Below are 14272 nucleotides of genomic sequence, written 5' to 3' on the forward strand. Positions count from 1 at the left end.
AATCAGTATTTATAGTCTTATAAAAAAAAAAATCAGACAAGGTCTGAGATTACAAGGGACACAGGTTACCAACACCAACATTTCATTCTGAATATGTCAAAACAAAATACTAATAATTCCAATGTGAACAAAATGCATTGGAAATGTTCCACAGAAACCAGAAACAGGTGTGCACGGCCTGGAGATGTGGTTTTAGAAGAAATACAATTTGATAATGTACAGTAAAGAAGAAGAAAAGAAAGTAAATGGATAAACAGACTAGATACCATGATGCCTGAAGGTTTGAATAGAATGGAACAGTAGATTGTTACATCATTAGCTATACAGTGAATGACATCACAAAAACATTAGATTTAAAGGAAAATAAATGTGCGATTACCACGGCTTCGAAAGCCTACAAATACCTCCAGTTAAACATACCGAAACATTGGGAAGTTGGCTCTTTGTGATATATACGTATAGTCAGAGCTGATTGGCCTGCTTCACAGAAAAGGGGGGAGGGGGGCTCTGATCATCCCTGTGAGCGGGCAGGGGGAATCCGTCTAATTAAAGGGATTGTCAAGATTAGGTAGCGGGTGACCGCCAAGAACAGCAGCGAGTGAGCTCCGATTACCCCCGTCCCAGCCTAATAAGATATCACAGAGCAAACCTGGAAGAAATCCCAAATCCATCTGGAGTGCTGCATCGTGTGTGGCTGCGTGCGTGCGTGTGTGTGTGTGTTACAGCAGATGCAGCTTGCAACACAAAGATACAGTCATGCTTATATTAAAGCAGTCAATTCATTTTAAATCCAGAGTAACTGGCACAGAGATAGCCAGTTATTTTCCCTGGTCTCCCAGATTGAAGTATGAGACATTTATAGTTAGTTAAAGTGCAGACACACAAATATCAGAATGACACCAGATAGCGTTGTTGCAATGGGCAGTGAATGTGTTAATTACCCCTCTATGGAAAATGAGTCCCCCATAACTGGGATTTAAAAAAAGAAAAAAGTGAATAGTGCTCAGGATTCCTGTATCCTTGAGCAAAAAACAAACAAAAATTAAGAAATAAGACACACAGGACAACGGTTGAACCTTATCCCTAGGATTTCATTTCAATTATGGGATAGCTATCCTTACAGTGGCTTTTAAAAAGTACCAACACAAACTGTGTGTGATTACTAGATCTAGATCAACGGTTACTGATCTGTTTTGTTATTTACAACATGTAAAAGATTTCCCCAGCAGGACCATTAGATCCATCATGACGTAATTATGAAAGACACACCAGAGTCCCCGTATGAGCTCCAGTGAGCCGGGCTTGGCTTGCCTCACTTACTCAGCCAATCTCTCCACAGTGCTGCGGAGGCAGCTGGTTCTGGTTAGAGGAGAGAACATTCTCCACCTTTGTTTATTCGTCCGTCCTGCTATTCAAGGGCCACATTTTCATATCCTGTTTTCCGCAGTAGTTTTCATTCCTTTGAAGTGAGATCTACGTTCTGCCGAGAGCTGTTTTCAGGCCTGTTTGTTTGCATGAAGGCACTTGTGGAGTGCAATGCAAATCACACAGCCTGACTTTTCTTAAAGAAATTGCAGCAAACAAAATGATTGTTAATCTGAACCATTCTGCATTTCCAATAGCAGCACAGATTGCAAGTGTGCAGTTTTGAAAGAAACACATGTTACAGCACACATGCACTTTACTTCGTATAGTACCAGATATGTTTTGAAAGGAATATGCAGAATATAAATGAGTGGGTGTGAAAGGCGGAGACGTTTTATTTTGTTAGTTACAATCCAAGAGTAAAATGAGCTAACCATTAAAATAATTACAAAAGCAATCTGTGTTTTGATTACACATTTAAACCTTTGTGCAAAACACACATTTACTTTTTAAATTGTGCACAAAACAAAACAATAAATAAAATGACACTGCTGCATTGTGTTTTACTCCTGCATTTATTTTAAAATGCACCATTCATTAACATGTAATATTAAAAGTACAACAATAAACAAAGTGCTGTGTATGAAAAAGAAACTGAGATATAAAAACATTTTGGATTTAATTGACATGTTTAAAATCATTTTTCGGGATGCCGAGCAGAGTGGTAAACAGTTGTAACTAAAGGCATCCTATACTGAACAGAGTATTCGAGTCATTCTCCTCGTGCAGCTGGAATTCAACTGCACAATGAGGTTGGAAACAGGCAGCTGAACACATTTTAGCAAACTGCCTCTTTGTTAAAGCATCAGAGACTTGACCAGATAGATGTAATCCCATACTTCCAACCTGAGTGTTCAGGAGGACACAGCACCCCAGAACGTTCACAATACTCTTGTGAAATAAAGCAAAGACTTGCCAAAAAGTAATGAGATCCTCTACACTTGCTGTTTCTGTACGAATGGTTGGTTTATTACAGATAAAGTAATAGCTACGGCTCTGTGATTAAACCCTCTTCTCTTAAGAGGAGTGATTAAAACTCTCCTTACCCCACCCACCAGCTCAGTTATTTTAAACCCATTAAGCAATCCTACATTCATTCTTCATCCACTTCTTTTTTCTTGCCTTGTTCTTCAACACGGTCTTCAATGGTGGGGTAGGAAAGGGCCAACCACAACAGTTCTTCAACTGGCAGCTTTAGCTGGTACACAGTGACATAAAGCTTGCCAGTGAAGAACTGCTGCAGATCAGCCAACACACACACAGAGGCGCGCAGCGACCTGACGCTGTACCTGGAGGAAGAGAGAACAGACACTCCATTAACACACGCTGTCTAGACTTCATCTCACGAGGGCAAAGGGGCTGCCAGCAGCCTGGAAGGCCCTGATTCACTACCTGACTGGAAAGCTGTGGTCAAGTGCTTTATGGAACTAGAATACTGGCTACACACCAGCATTCCGGACACCCAACAAAGACTAGTCCGTATAGTGCAGGAGATGGTCAATTCACTACCGTTCCGCTGTTGAAAAGACAGGTCCATCATGCCAACGGCTGAGAACATTCTGTAGGATGTGTAGCACATTAAGCCCTTGAATTTTCTTTTTCTTAAATTGAAGATGCAAACTTGAGTTTGGAGATGTTCTGCTGGACAAGACAGTACTGTTAACTGCTAGTATCCCTCAGCTATGATTCACTGTCACTAGGTCTAGACTTGAAACCAGTAGGTGTACGTTTTTGAATGCAATGGAATAAATGAATACCCGAGTATGAAACTTCAGTCTCCACAGGGTTCACAATTCACAAGCAGCAACATTCATAAAATAGTCAACCGTTCTTTCTATGACTTCACAAAATGACTCTGAAGGATAGGGGGGGTAGCATCAGAGTAAAACAAAACCAGAAGAACACCCAGCAAACATTTACTTTGAGATCTTTTGTGACTGCAGGCTACATAGCCTTAACTGCAAGAGCAACAGTAATGCCAACGCCGTGCCTGGTGCCTCCCTCCTATCTCGGACTCCTCTCTTTGATCTGTGGTGAACACGTAGCTGTGACATCAATGAAGGTTAAGAAATGGTGACATCAATAGTTGCCTGTGTTGACACACACCCTTAAAATGAATCCCTCGGTGGAACAAACTTGATCCAACAACAAAGCTTCAAGTAACCTTTTGTCAGCACTAAAGAGTTTGTTAGTCTCAGCCCAGTCATTTGGATCACAAAAACTACTGCTTATTACATAGCCTTTAACCCTGTGGAGCAATACCAAACATTGCATTACAACAGTCAAGACATTTAGGGGTGTCAACAGTTTCCTTTGTAACCTGCAATAGATATAGGGGACCCAAAGGAATTTTCTAGCCTCTCCAATGCCTTTTTCACCTCTGTGGAGGCCTCCGTGTGCCAAGGTTATGAAACCTAACAGTCTGCATAATAACCAAAACTACACCACGGCACACCAGGGATACGATAATTGCGCAGCAGTTTGATCCATAACAGGTTTTTACTGAAACCAGGATTGTATCAAACTGCTATGCAACAGGAGTCTTATTTCCACCCCTCTCTGTCTTCTAGTCTGCGTTGCTGTCCTCTAGTCTGCGTTGCTATCCTCCTATTCCTGCAGGCAGCAGTATCCGCCTTGCACTCTGCTTGCGGATGCTGAACCCATGCAGCAGGGAGACAGAGGGCTTCACCAAGCAGGACCATCCATCACTGAATTGATCCCCAAAGCACACAGCACAAGAGGCAGCGAAATCTGTCAGAGCACGAAATGGTGTCAGAGTCCTGGTTTAAAAACGGCAGGCAGCGAAATGACTTCCTGCAGCAGAGTGTATAAATTGTGGATTTATCCGTCTATGAATCTCACCCCCCTACCAAACACGCACGCACAGCGTGGGAGTATTTCATTCTCCAGGCTGCTATCCAACATTAAAAACAGCTTCAATTCTGGTGTTTGCTTTGAATACAGATATACCTATACAGAGTCGGGAGTATGAGAAATGAGTCAGAATGCATCACTGTCTGTGGGAAGTTCAGAAAGGGGGATGGGGTTCTACGTCAGTGGAGAATGTACTGCCACTAGCTAGGTGTCCATTTTAGTGGGTGTTACATTCATCTCTAGGGCAGTGGTTCTCAAACTGTGAAACTTGTCTTTTGCAAAACACATTAGCTAGTTTGCTGTTGTGGTGAGAAAGTGTACATTACATTTCTCATACACGCCTCATAATAAGCATGAAAACACAGCAGGCATAACTACTAAGTGTAAGCCCGATTCTTGATGCTTTGGGACTCGCTTTGATCCATCCTGGTTTTCACTTCCTGTCTCTGCTCACACACACCGAGTTTCAGTTTCCTCTGCTCGCTCACAGTGGCTGCTGTAGAAATTATTTTGTCTGCTCTGATCTACCCCAGCAAGTGAGCGAAGCAGTTTTATAATCAAAAGAATTCCAACGCCATTATACAATGGAAAGAACTCCAGGGCAATGCGGAAACAGTATATAACCACTTCAGGAATTCCCAGAATCTTTGGCTAATATTTGCACTGGGAACTTGTGGTGTGTCAAAGCTCTAGAGAGAGCGATGTAAACTGCTCCGAGGGTCAGGAACAACAGTACTGTCAAACAGGGTTGGATGGTGGGAGTGCTGTCACAGAATCATGAATGGACCATTTAAAAAAAAAACACATTGCTGGGACCTCAGAGCAAGGACAGTCAGTACAGAGCATGTGGCAACAGGATATCAAAGTCCTAGGATTTTAGAATCTGAAACCAACACACAACCTAGGTCATCTACTGCTACAGCGCATGCAAAAAAATAATCCTATGAATAAGAAGCCACACAGGCATAACGCAGTACATGCAGATTTATTAGTTCTGCTTTTAGTTAGGATGAAAATGCATGTTGCTTAAATTTTAAGCAGAGTGCCAAAACTTTGGGAGCATCTGGTACTAATTTAGCACCAGGCTTTTGCCTTTTACTACCATGTGGCATTCAAAGAGCAATCTGCTTCTTTATGAAGCCAGTTAGAAAAGGGTCCTGGGCCCCTTCCTGCTAACCATTCAAGACTCACAGCGTTTAGCTGCTCAAGTTTCACTCACCGGTAAAACGGGATACAGCCAACTAGGTAGGAGACTCTCTGAACTACCCAGGGTAGCTCATCTCATAACCCTGCCTCCCATCTTTACAGATGGACAAGCCTGATAAAGCTACCTACTAGAATCAGAAATGCACCCATGGAAAAACACCTAACAGCGTCATCACAGAAAGCTGCAGCCCTAAAATAACAGAGGAGATACAAACACACCAATTGAACCATTTCTTCTATGATACATCAGTACTTGGCATTTCCAAGAAATCTCAGTAAATAAAACATTTACACAGTTATTTTTAAATCAGTTCCCCCAAAGGTTTTTTTTTTTTTTTTTTTTTTAAACAAGCAAAAATCAAGTGTAGGGGGAGTTCATGGGACTTGGCAATTTTATATTTCTGTAGGTCAACTTTCTAGCACATGTATTGTTTTTGTTCTGCTTAAGTACAGACTCAAGGCTAAACAAAACAGATACGAGCCGGGTATACAAGGTCAAAGTATCAAAATCGGATTACATTTCTTTTTATTTTTTTTGCTTCTTTTTGAGTGTGTGTTCCAGTGAGCTGGTCCAGTCTTGGATAAAGTTTTCCTCCCAAAAAAAAAAATAAATAAAATAAAAGTCTCCCCTTCCACTTCGGAGTACAACCAAGACCCGGCACATGTGTTTGTAGAATAAGGAAGAGAAAAGGATACACAAGCTAGGTTTGTCAACAGGCAAATCTTCTACAGCTCCTCAAACAGTACAGTGGCAATGATCCCATTAACCTGGCTGGCATTGACTCAGAGTGGCTTGCATTCCAAGGGAAAGATTAGCAACTGAAGCAACACTTTATGTAAATGGACAGGCTGTTTAGTAGAAATTAAATCATCAGCGGTCCATGTTGCAGGAGCTGGGCTTCAATACCTTCTCTTTTCATCTTTCAGGGATTATACAGAAAGGAGCTGCTGCAGGAACACTAATTGATACATCATACAAAAGATAATGAAGTCAGGTGAGGCTATTAGCTTCAATTACACCAGGGAAACAATCCTGGAAAGGAGTGGTGATGAGAAAACATTCAAAAGGAAGTCACTAAAAAAAACAAAACACAAACACTAAGTCTATTCAAATGTCATTAATATATTGTAGCAGCTTCACTGAAAACGACTTGGAGGACACACTACAGAGGAGAGGTACTCCACTCTAGCCCTTGAGATCTAATCCAGTCCAGGTTTTTACTCCAAGCAGGTTCTAATGGCATTCAATTAACTAATTTAGGACTGGGTAGGAATAAAGCCCAGGACTGGAATGCATCTCGAGGGCTAGGAGTTGGGTACCACTGCTATAGAGGCTAGCCAAGAAGAAGAAAGGCAGTTTGTAAATTACGGTTATATAGGCAGGTCCTTATAGAAATCAATGTATGACACAGAGCCGTGGTGGGTCAGTGGAAATTAACTCTGGGATCAGGTTTAAACAAAAGGCAAAGTGATTAAACTCATGGTTATTAAGACCTGACTACGGATCACATCAATGCGTCCATCAGCTCTACAGTAAAAAGTTATAATCCCTGTATCTTTCTGATCTAGAAGATCACAGCAACTAATACAGAATAACAGCAAAGAAAGCGACAGTGTGCGCTGGGGTTCAAATCATCCCAATTTATTTAAACAAAAAAAACACAACACATTTCCTTTTAAAAGTGACTGTGCACCTGGCTCCTAGCAGAAAGACACGGGACGCTGTGCCAGCTCTTTCCAGAAAGAAAAAGATTAGTCCTGGCTGATACAGTAAATCAGGAAACAGAGCAGGGCCTGTGCTCTACAGGCTGGTTCCTGCGCTCTCGCTCTCTCTCTCCAGCTCTCTTTCCGTTGGTCAAGTCTCCGTGCCATGCATTCCTAAGATGCCTGGTACATATGGTATAAATTCCATTCAGTCTGTAGGGCCCCAGAGCACTGTCTGAACTCTGTTCCAAGAGCCGACTCCTCCCTTTCTTGCTCTGCTCCAGCACAGCACAGCACTGGGACCTTTTTTTTTTTTAATGCATGAATCAGCAAATGGATGAAGGCCATAGGAGTCTGGAGGAAGGATCGTGCTGATCGGCTGCATTGGGGAACAGTCCTTGAAGCCGAGCCGCTCAGGCTGACTTCTGCAGGCGTGCATGCAGGAGCTTGGAGGGGGGTGGGGTGGAAAAGCAGATGCATATAATGGTAAAGCCATTACCAGGCCACATGTTCCAAATCCACCACAGCAAAGTTTAAACCCAAATACGTACTGAAAACACACACACACGCAAACGCAAAGGTAAACAAAACAAACTGCTCTAATGCAGCAAGTTTTGTAATGAGCGTCAATGTAAATGGAGGGTTTTTATTGATGGCAATTATATGAAAGTCGATACATATAAACGGTCTTTGACGTTCGCGCAACATCTGCCTGCAGCCTGTGTGGATTGTATTCTGCGGGTGTAACAGGAAGCAGTCCCAGGTTAATGTTGGCACAAAAAGAGATGCAGTTCTGCAGCACGGTTTCACAGGGCAGATGGAATCACGTCACAATAATCTCAATCCAGAACCCTTTTTCCTCATTCTTTTCTAAAATTCTAGAACTGTGCCGGAACCAGTTCCTACTGCAGGCTGTACTGTAAATATCCCTCCTCAGTTTATTCTGTGAGAATTAAATCTCTATACTGGAGCAGCTCACTGTCACAGAAGGACTCCTGCAGTACCGCTGGGAATACTTTCACTGCAAACTTTTCTGTCCTTGAAGCCATGGCACGCAAACGAGCCAGCGCTCGGTGGAAGCAGTAATCTCTTCTCTTGCATTAAACAATGCTGTCTCTCACTTCATTAGGTATTACCTACTCTGTGAACTGATTTCAACTGCAATAGATTTAAAAATATATACATCCTCTTGAAGCTGCAAAGACGTGCATCCTTGCCTATTTTTTTTTTTTTTTCAGTATAGCGATTTCTGACATTTTCTCCTCCCAAGGTAGATTTTCCAGAAGACCACCACTAGCACAAGGACCAAAAACAAATGCTTCAGATATTACAGTGCAATCCTTTCTGCAAAGCAATGGAACTACAAAGCCAGTGGTCGTTTTTTTTTTTTTTTAAAAGAGGGATTGATTAGAACAGATGTTAGTACCAAACACTACAATTCAATGTTTAAATTAGACTTTAGGACAACGGTATGCTGCATTACAGCCAGAAGCAGCAGATTATTATAGAGGTGATTCGTCAGCAGATAACTAGAACACAACAGGAGCCCCTGTGATGGAAGTAAAATAGTAACCAAGACCAAGTGTTATTGTAACTAACTGAACAGACTAACTAAGCTACACAGCTTATGTTACTTGGAGGATCTTGCATTTCCAATCCAAGTGGTCAGTCCCTTCCAAGTCCGTTCTAATATTACAGCCACCTATCTATATCAAAAATGTGGAGCACGGTTTCAGAAAAAACTAAAACACACAAATTGTTATATCTTGGTCCCCAGATCCCTAGTATTTATTTATATATTTTTTTTTGTAAATTTGCCACCCATCATTTTTAACACACTAAATCACAGGTGAAAAAATGTTTTCTGGCCAAGGTAGACAGACGTCTTCATCAGCAAGAGTAGTTTAGTCACAAGTCAATACCGTGTTTAAAATGAAGTTTAGTTGACGGAAGATTATAAAAAGTGTTGGCTTTCAAAAGAAGGCACATGAAAACAGGTGCAACAAAAACAAAAACAGTGAAGATATCTTTCAATTAAAAAAAGTAAAATAGAGAGAGTGTGCTGGTGGCTGAGCAGATTAAGGTGGTGGAATATGTGAAGAATCCTGCTCTCTCAAATCAACCAACGCCCCGACACAGAGGAAAGAGGCTGCAGCCCAAATGCAAAAAGGGACGCCTGTTTAGAAGCATTAAAACGAAACCTGTCCTGTTGGCATCTGATCAAACAACCCTGAACGAGGAAAACACAAATCAATAAACAAATCCATTTGCACATCAGGGCACAGCAAATCTACCTGCATCACCAACTTAAAACAGGCTTGAAATAATGCTACTGTAATGTTAATGCAATTTTTGTTGTAAGAAATCATAACATATAAACTGCTCAAACACAGTACATGTACATAGTCCTTGATTTTAGTTTTGAATTTAAACATGATTGAAAAAAAGATGAGGTTTGTAAAGGCTCTATACAAACAAATGCTGTCAGGGGATCTGGCAAAAACCTTAGGTCAGGAAAACCAAGCAAAACAAGTACTGTGATTCCCAGGTCCCTTACATGAAAGAAAAAAAATACCAGCAATGGCCGTCTAAAAAAAAAAAATCTGTTCTGTCAAAGTCCAATCACAGCTCCACTTTGACCAGCTCTGTGGATCAAATCCTTGAATTGCACAAACTGCATTGCGTAATTACACACTTGGTCAAACTTACATAATATTAATAGTTTTTCATTTTAAAAGATACAAAACCAAAAAAAAAAAAGCCAAATAGCTTCACGATTTAAACATTCCTCCCTGATACGACGTCACGCAGCCAAACTGCACCCCCATTTCCCTGCAGTACTGTAGAGGCCCGCCGTTCACAATGCAGACATGCTGTGCAGGTGGCGGTGCTGCGTTTAGGACAGTCCGTCCCAAATGTAACGTCATCCTGTTTAAATCAAGGAGCAGCCTTCTTATTAAACTGATGGCAAACTCATTGTTAGCTTTAAAGACAATGATCCTCTCCCTTTTATGCAACATTTGTATAAATACAATGTCTATGAAATTACTATTTTTAAAAATCACTAAAACTAACCAAATATAAATCACTTTATTGAACACAATGTAACATCAACCCAATTGCCTTAGACACATTTACTGAATGCATACATGTCTAATATTAAGCTGAATAATTTCACGTACTTGGGTAGGATTTACATTTCATTTTCATAGTATTAAAATATAAATGAAAAATACATTACAGGCACTACATTTTTAATGATTAATACCAGTAATGCTCTTCAATGTATCTTAAAGTACATACCGCACTGTAGGATTCAATTCAGAGCAGGCGTTTAAAATATACTGTAAGCCAGCTGGAAAACAACGCCCTGGGAACACACACAGTATTTGCATTTGATCTTTCAAAACCTGTTGCGTTTAGAAAGCCCCATTTACTCCTTAACTTCGCCTAAACTATTCAAGTTAAGGGTGTTGTCACAAGAGATTATGGATTTTTAGTATATATGAGGCATATTAAAAACGGGAAAGACCCAAAACACAACCTAAATATTCTGATGCGTTTTAAGAAGCTCATCTCTGCTCGTGTTAGATTGAATTTATTGCATCACATAAGGGTGTGGCCTTGTGGAATTTGCCCGAGTTCTTTCGGTAAGATCAGCTCAAAAGGTTAAATGACTTCACTTTTTGCAAACGAAGATTTTTCTACCTGGAAGAAAAGGTGTTATTTTGTTGACATCCTAAATAACCCAGGTCTGTTTACCATCTTCTCGGTAAACCTTTATAAAAAGTAAACTTGTTTTTTTTTTTTTTGGGGGGGGGGGGTGGTGGGGGGGGGGTGTTCCAAAGAATAAAACTGTCCGCTTTGGTTTCGTTTTAACGAAAGCCATTTTTAAGACCCCCTTTTCTTCGGCGACGATATTTAAATGTGGTTTTCGTTTGCCTGGGCGTTAGATTAGCAAAAGTGCTTACGAAACTGTACCCATTTAAGCGACTGGTCCTTTACATGGCGGAGGAAACCAAAACAGCGCACCACAGGTTAGGCTTCTGTTTTATTCCACAATCTAGAACTTTCTAAATCCGACCATTTACATTTACGATCAAATCAAAGGATATTATACTTTAGATAACACCGCAACCACCTTTTTTTTTAAATAAATACAATCAAATTAGCACAGAGTGTTGCCCTCTGTGCTGTTTAATTGCTTTAAAACGTAATTTATATTACAAGAAGTGTGTAATATATATATATATATATATATATATATATATAATCACAAAGGCCGAGGATCTCAATTCAGCAATATTCTAGCTAACACGACATCTTCACGAGACTATTTGGATATATATGTTTAATTTCCTTTTTTATTTCCAAAAATCACATCACTTCCTTGCTAAAGCCAAATATGTGTTTTTTTTTAATGTAACAATTAAAAAAAAAAAAAAACTATATGCCAAAGACTGCACATACATATTTTCAATCCTGTATAAACTTCACTTACTTTTTTCCAATCACCATTGAGGCATTTTCCAAACAGCATGTTTGGCATTATTCACTGCAGTCTCCTTTCCGCAGTTCCACGGCGCAGACACATCTCAGAGTTAGGAGGCGCGGAGCATTTTTTCAGGACAGAGTCCGTTTCTCTGAATTACTAAACCTAGCCTGGCCAGAGACGCTCTCAAATACTAATCTAAAAAAAAACTACTACAGTAAAAAATAATAAAACATCTCTAACTTTCGACACCTTTTAATCTTTGTGTGTTTATGACGCTACCTGCATTCACTGTTAATAATCGTATTCAGCCACTTCCTCTCTAGATGCAACATTAATCTCTCACACAGGGCGGAGTTTTTTGTGTTAGTTAGACTTTTTTTTCCACCAGGAGAGTAGACGCTCCCTTCAGAAGTCTTTCAACTCACTATTTTAAGTTAATTGTAAATGCTGAATTTCCGGTCCGTTTTTGTTTTTTTTTCCCTACTTTTAAGGTGTAATCATTTCAAACCGGAGCCCCACCTTAACCCCAAATCATTGCTTCGACCAAAGACAGTCTTCGCTACCCACAACTTTACATAACAATTAAAAGCTACAGTCGACCCGTCCGTTCAAATACACCCAGCAAGGTAGGCTCCCATCGCTCCCATCGCTCCCATCGCCCTCTCTCTCCGCTCACCAGTTCTGTCTAGACTCTCTCTCGAACTCCCTTCAAACCGGCTTCGCACTCCGATCAGCTGGCAGCGCAATGACGCAGCCAGAAACAGCTGGCCAATCAAACCCCAACGTCAAAACAAAAACTATGACGCACGCCTCCCGGAACGCGTGATTGATAAAAAAAAAAAAAAAAACGCCCAACCTATTGAGATTGAGTTCCCCTTTCCTTTATTCCTATTGGCTGTGCGGCCAAGCAAGACTGACCAATAAAAAACATTTTACTCGCCTTTCAGGCGGGGACCAAAGCGAATAGAAAATGAGTTCCAAAAGTCACCACCCCTTTTCGAATGAGGTATTTTGATTGATGGTATTTGCGCCCAATCACGAGTAAACCCCGAGTTAAAGGTACGGGTCAGGCATAAAGGGAGTTGTAGATATTAACGACTGCCTGAATTACCAGACTCCAACTCCCGTCAACCATTTGATTTTATGTGAGTTGGCAATATTGTCAGTGAAGTTAACCTTTTTTTATTTCCATTTTACAGTTAATTTAATAAAGCAGTAGGGTTTTGTGCTGGCTGAACAGCAAATGGAATGCAATTTATGTTAACAACATACAGCTGATTCAACTAACCAGTGATTCTGTTCAGAGGTTAAACTACTTCCCCTCCATGATGCAGTTTTACAGACCGCAACTGTACTCAGGACTATATATGCTGCTATTGTATTACTAATGAAATGTTGTTTTGGAGCATTCTGTGTTGCAGATCATTTTGCTGCAGAATGTGTACATGGTACACTGCTCCCCACTTACTATAACCAAGAGCATGACCAGCCATCGAGCCAGCTAGCTCCTGATTGCATGACTCACCCTGCACACTTTTGTGTAACGGTGCCCTTACTGGATTAGAGACCGGGGACGGCTTTTCCTTTCATATACATTATCTTCACTTCAACAAAACCTCAGTGCAGATTTTATACTTGAGCATGCCTGTGCTCCATGCTGATCCATACCTAATAGCCCCCCTATGCCTACCTTGCTGGATAGAGACAGACAGGGAGAGATTTACTAACAAGAACTAAACGGAAAAGATGAATTGGATAACGATAGAGTGGGCTAAGACCGATGAGTCATGCTGGCTGAAAGGGTCAGGTATGTCCTAAGAATATGAACAGAGTGACTGTCACAGAATGGGCTCCCCTGGAGTGTGCGGAGCTAGTCAGTCACGATTATTCCTACTGCATTCATATTCACTTGTTTTGTATTGTCTATTTATACCACCAATTGCAAAACAGACAATCAGTGACATTTAGAACTGGGTGTATGTGAATGTGTTGGTGGTAAATCAATTAGTGGATACTTAAAATATATTGTTGCCAATTTAATTCCATCACCCACAACCTCCACAGCAGTTCAGTGACAAGGTAGTGAAATTACACAGGGAACAATCCCCCAGTAAAGCAAAGCTGCAGGAATAAAGAAAAAGGGATTTAAACAAAGAGGTACCCATGAGGCAGCAACTCTAAGTAAATATCACAGGGTATTATCTAACATGGTAACAAGGCTAGCAAATACTGCTTAAGCAGTACCCACAAATGCACACCTTGGGATCACCTGAAAACCTTTGAGCATGCAAACAAGATAAATGTTTTAAACTTGGAGATGTTTTGTTTATACTCTGTTAGAGGGCTTTTTTGTAGGTGGTTTACGTTTATTACTAGATGGCCCATATACTCTGCAAGCCAGGGGGGCTGAATACGAGTCCCTTGACACCAACAAACACTGTCTGTTGAAATCCGTAATTAAAAAATAAAGACTCGCCTCTTGCCAAAGCCAGTGCAGAAGTGCAGAACGCAAAAAAAGAACACTTCCTTATTCATGATTTTACAAAGAGGTTCTGGCCTTCTCAGAGA

At 40.7% G+C, this 14272-nt stretch overlaps 1 long non-coding RNA gene across 1 annotated transcript; it reads right to left on the reverse strand.

Moving 5' to 3' along the window:
- Nucleotides 1-1921: 1921 nt before the first annotated feature.
- Nucleotides 1922-12477, reverse strand: LOC131701730 (uncharacterized). Its single transcript, XR_009308973.1, has 2 exons — nucleotides 11711-12477; nucleotides 1922-2714 (listed from the first exon to the last, which is right to left on the reverse strand). It is a non-coding gene; the product is annotated as an uncharacterized LOC131701730 (long non-coding RNA).
- Between the last annotated feature and the right edge of the window lie 1795 nt (nucleotides 12478-14272).

The sequence above is a fragment of the Acipenser ruthenus genome, chromosome 26 (genome assembly GCF_902713425.1).
Source record: "Acipenser ruthenus chromosome 26, fAciRut3.2 maternal haplotype, whole genome shotgun sequence".
NCBI lineage: Eukaryota > Metazoa > Chordata > Actinopteri > Acipenseriformes > Acipenseridae > Acipenser > Acipenser ruthenus.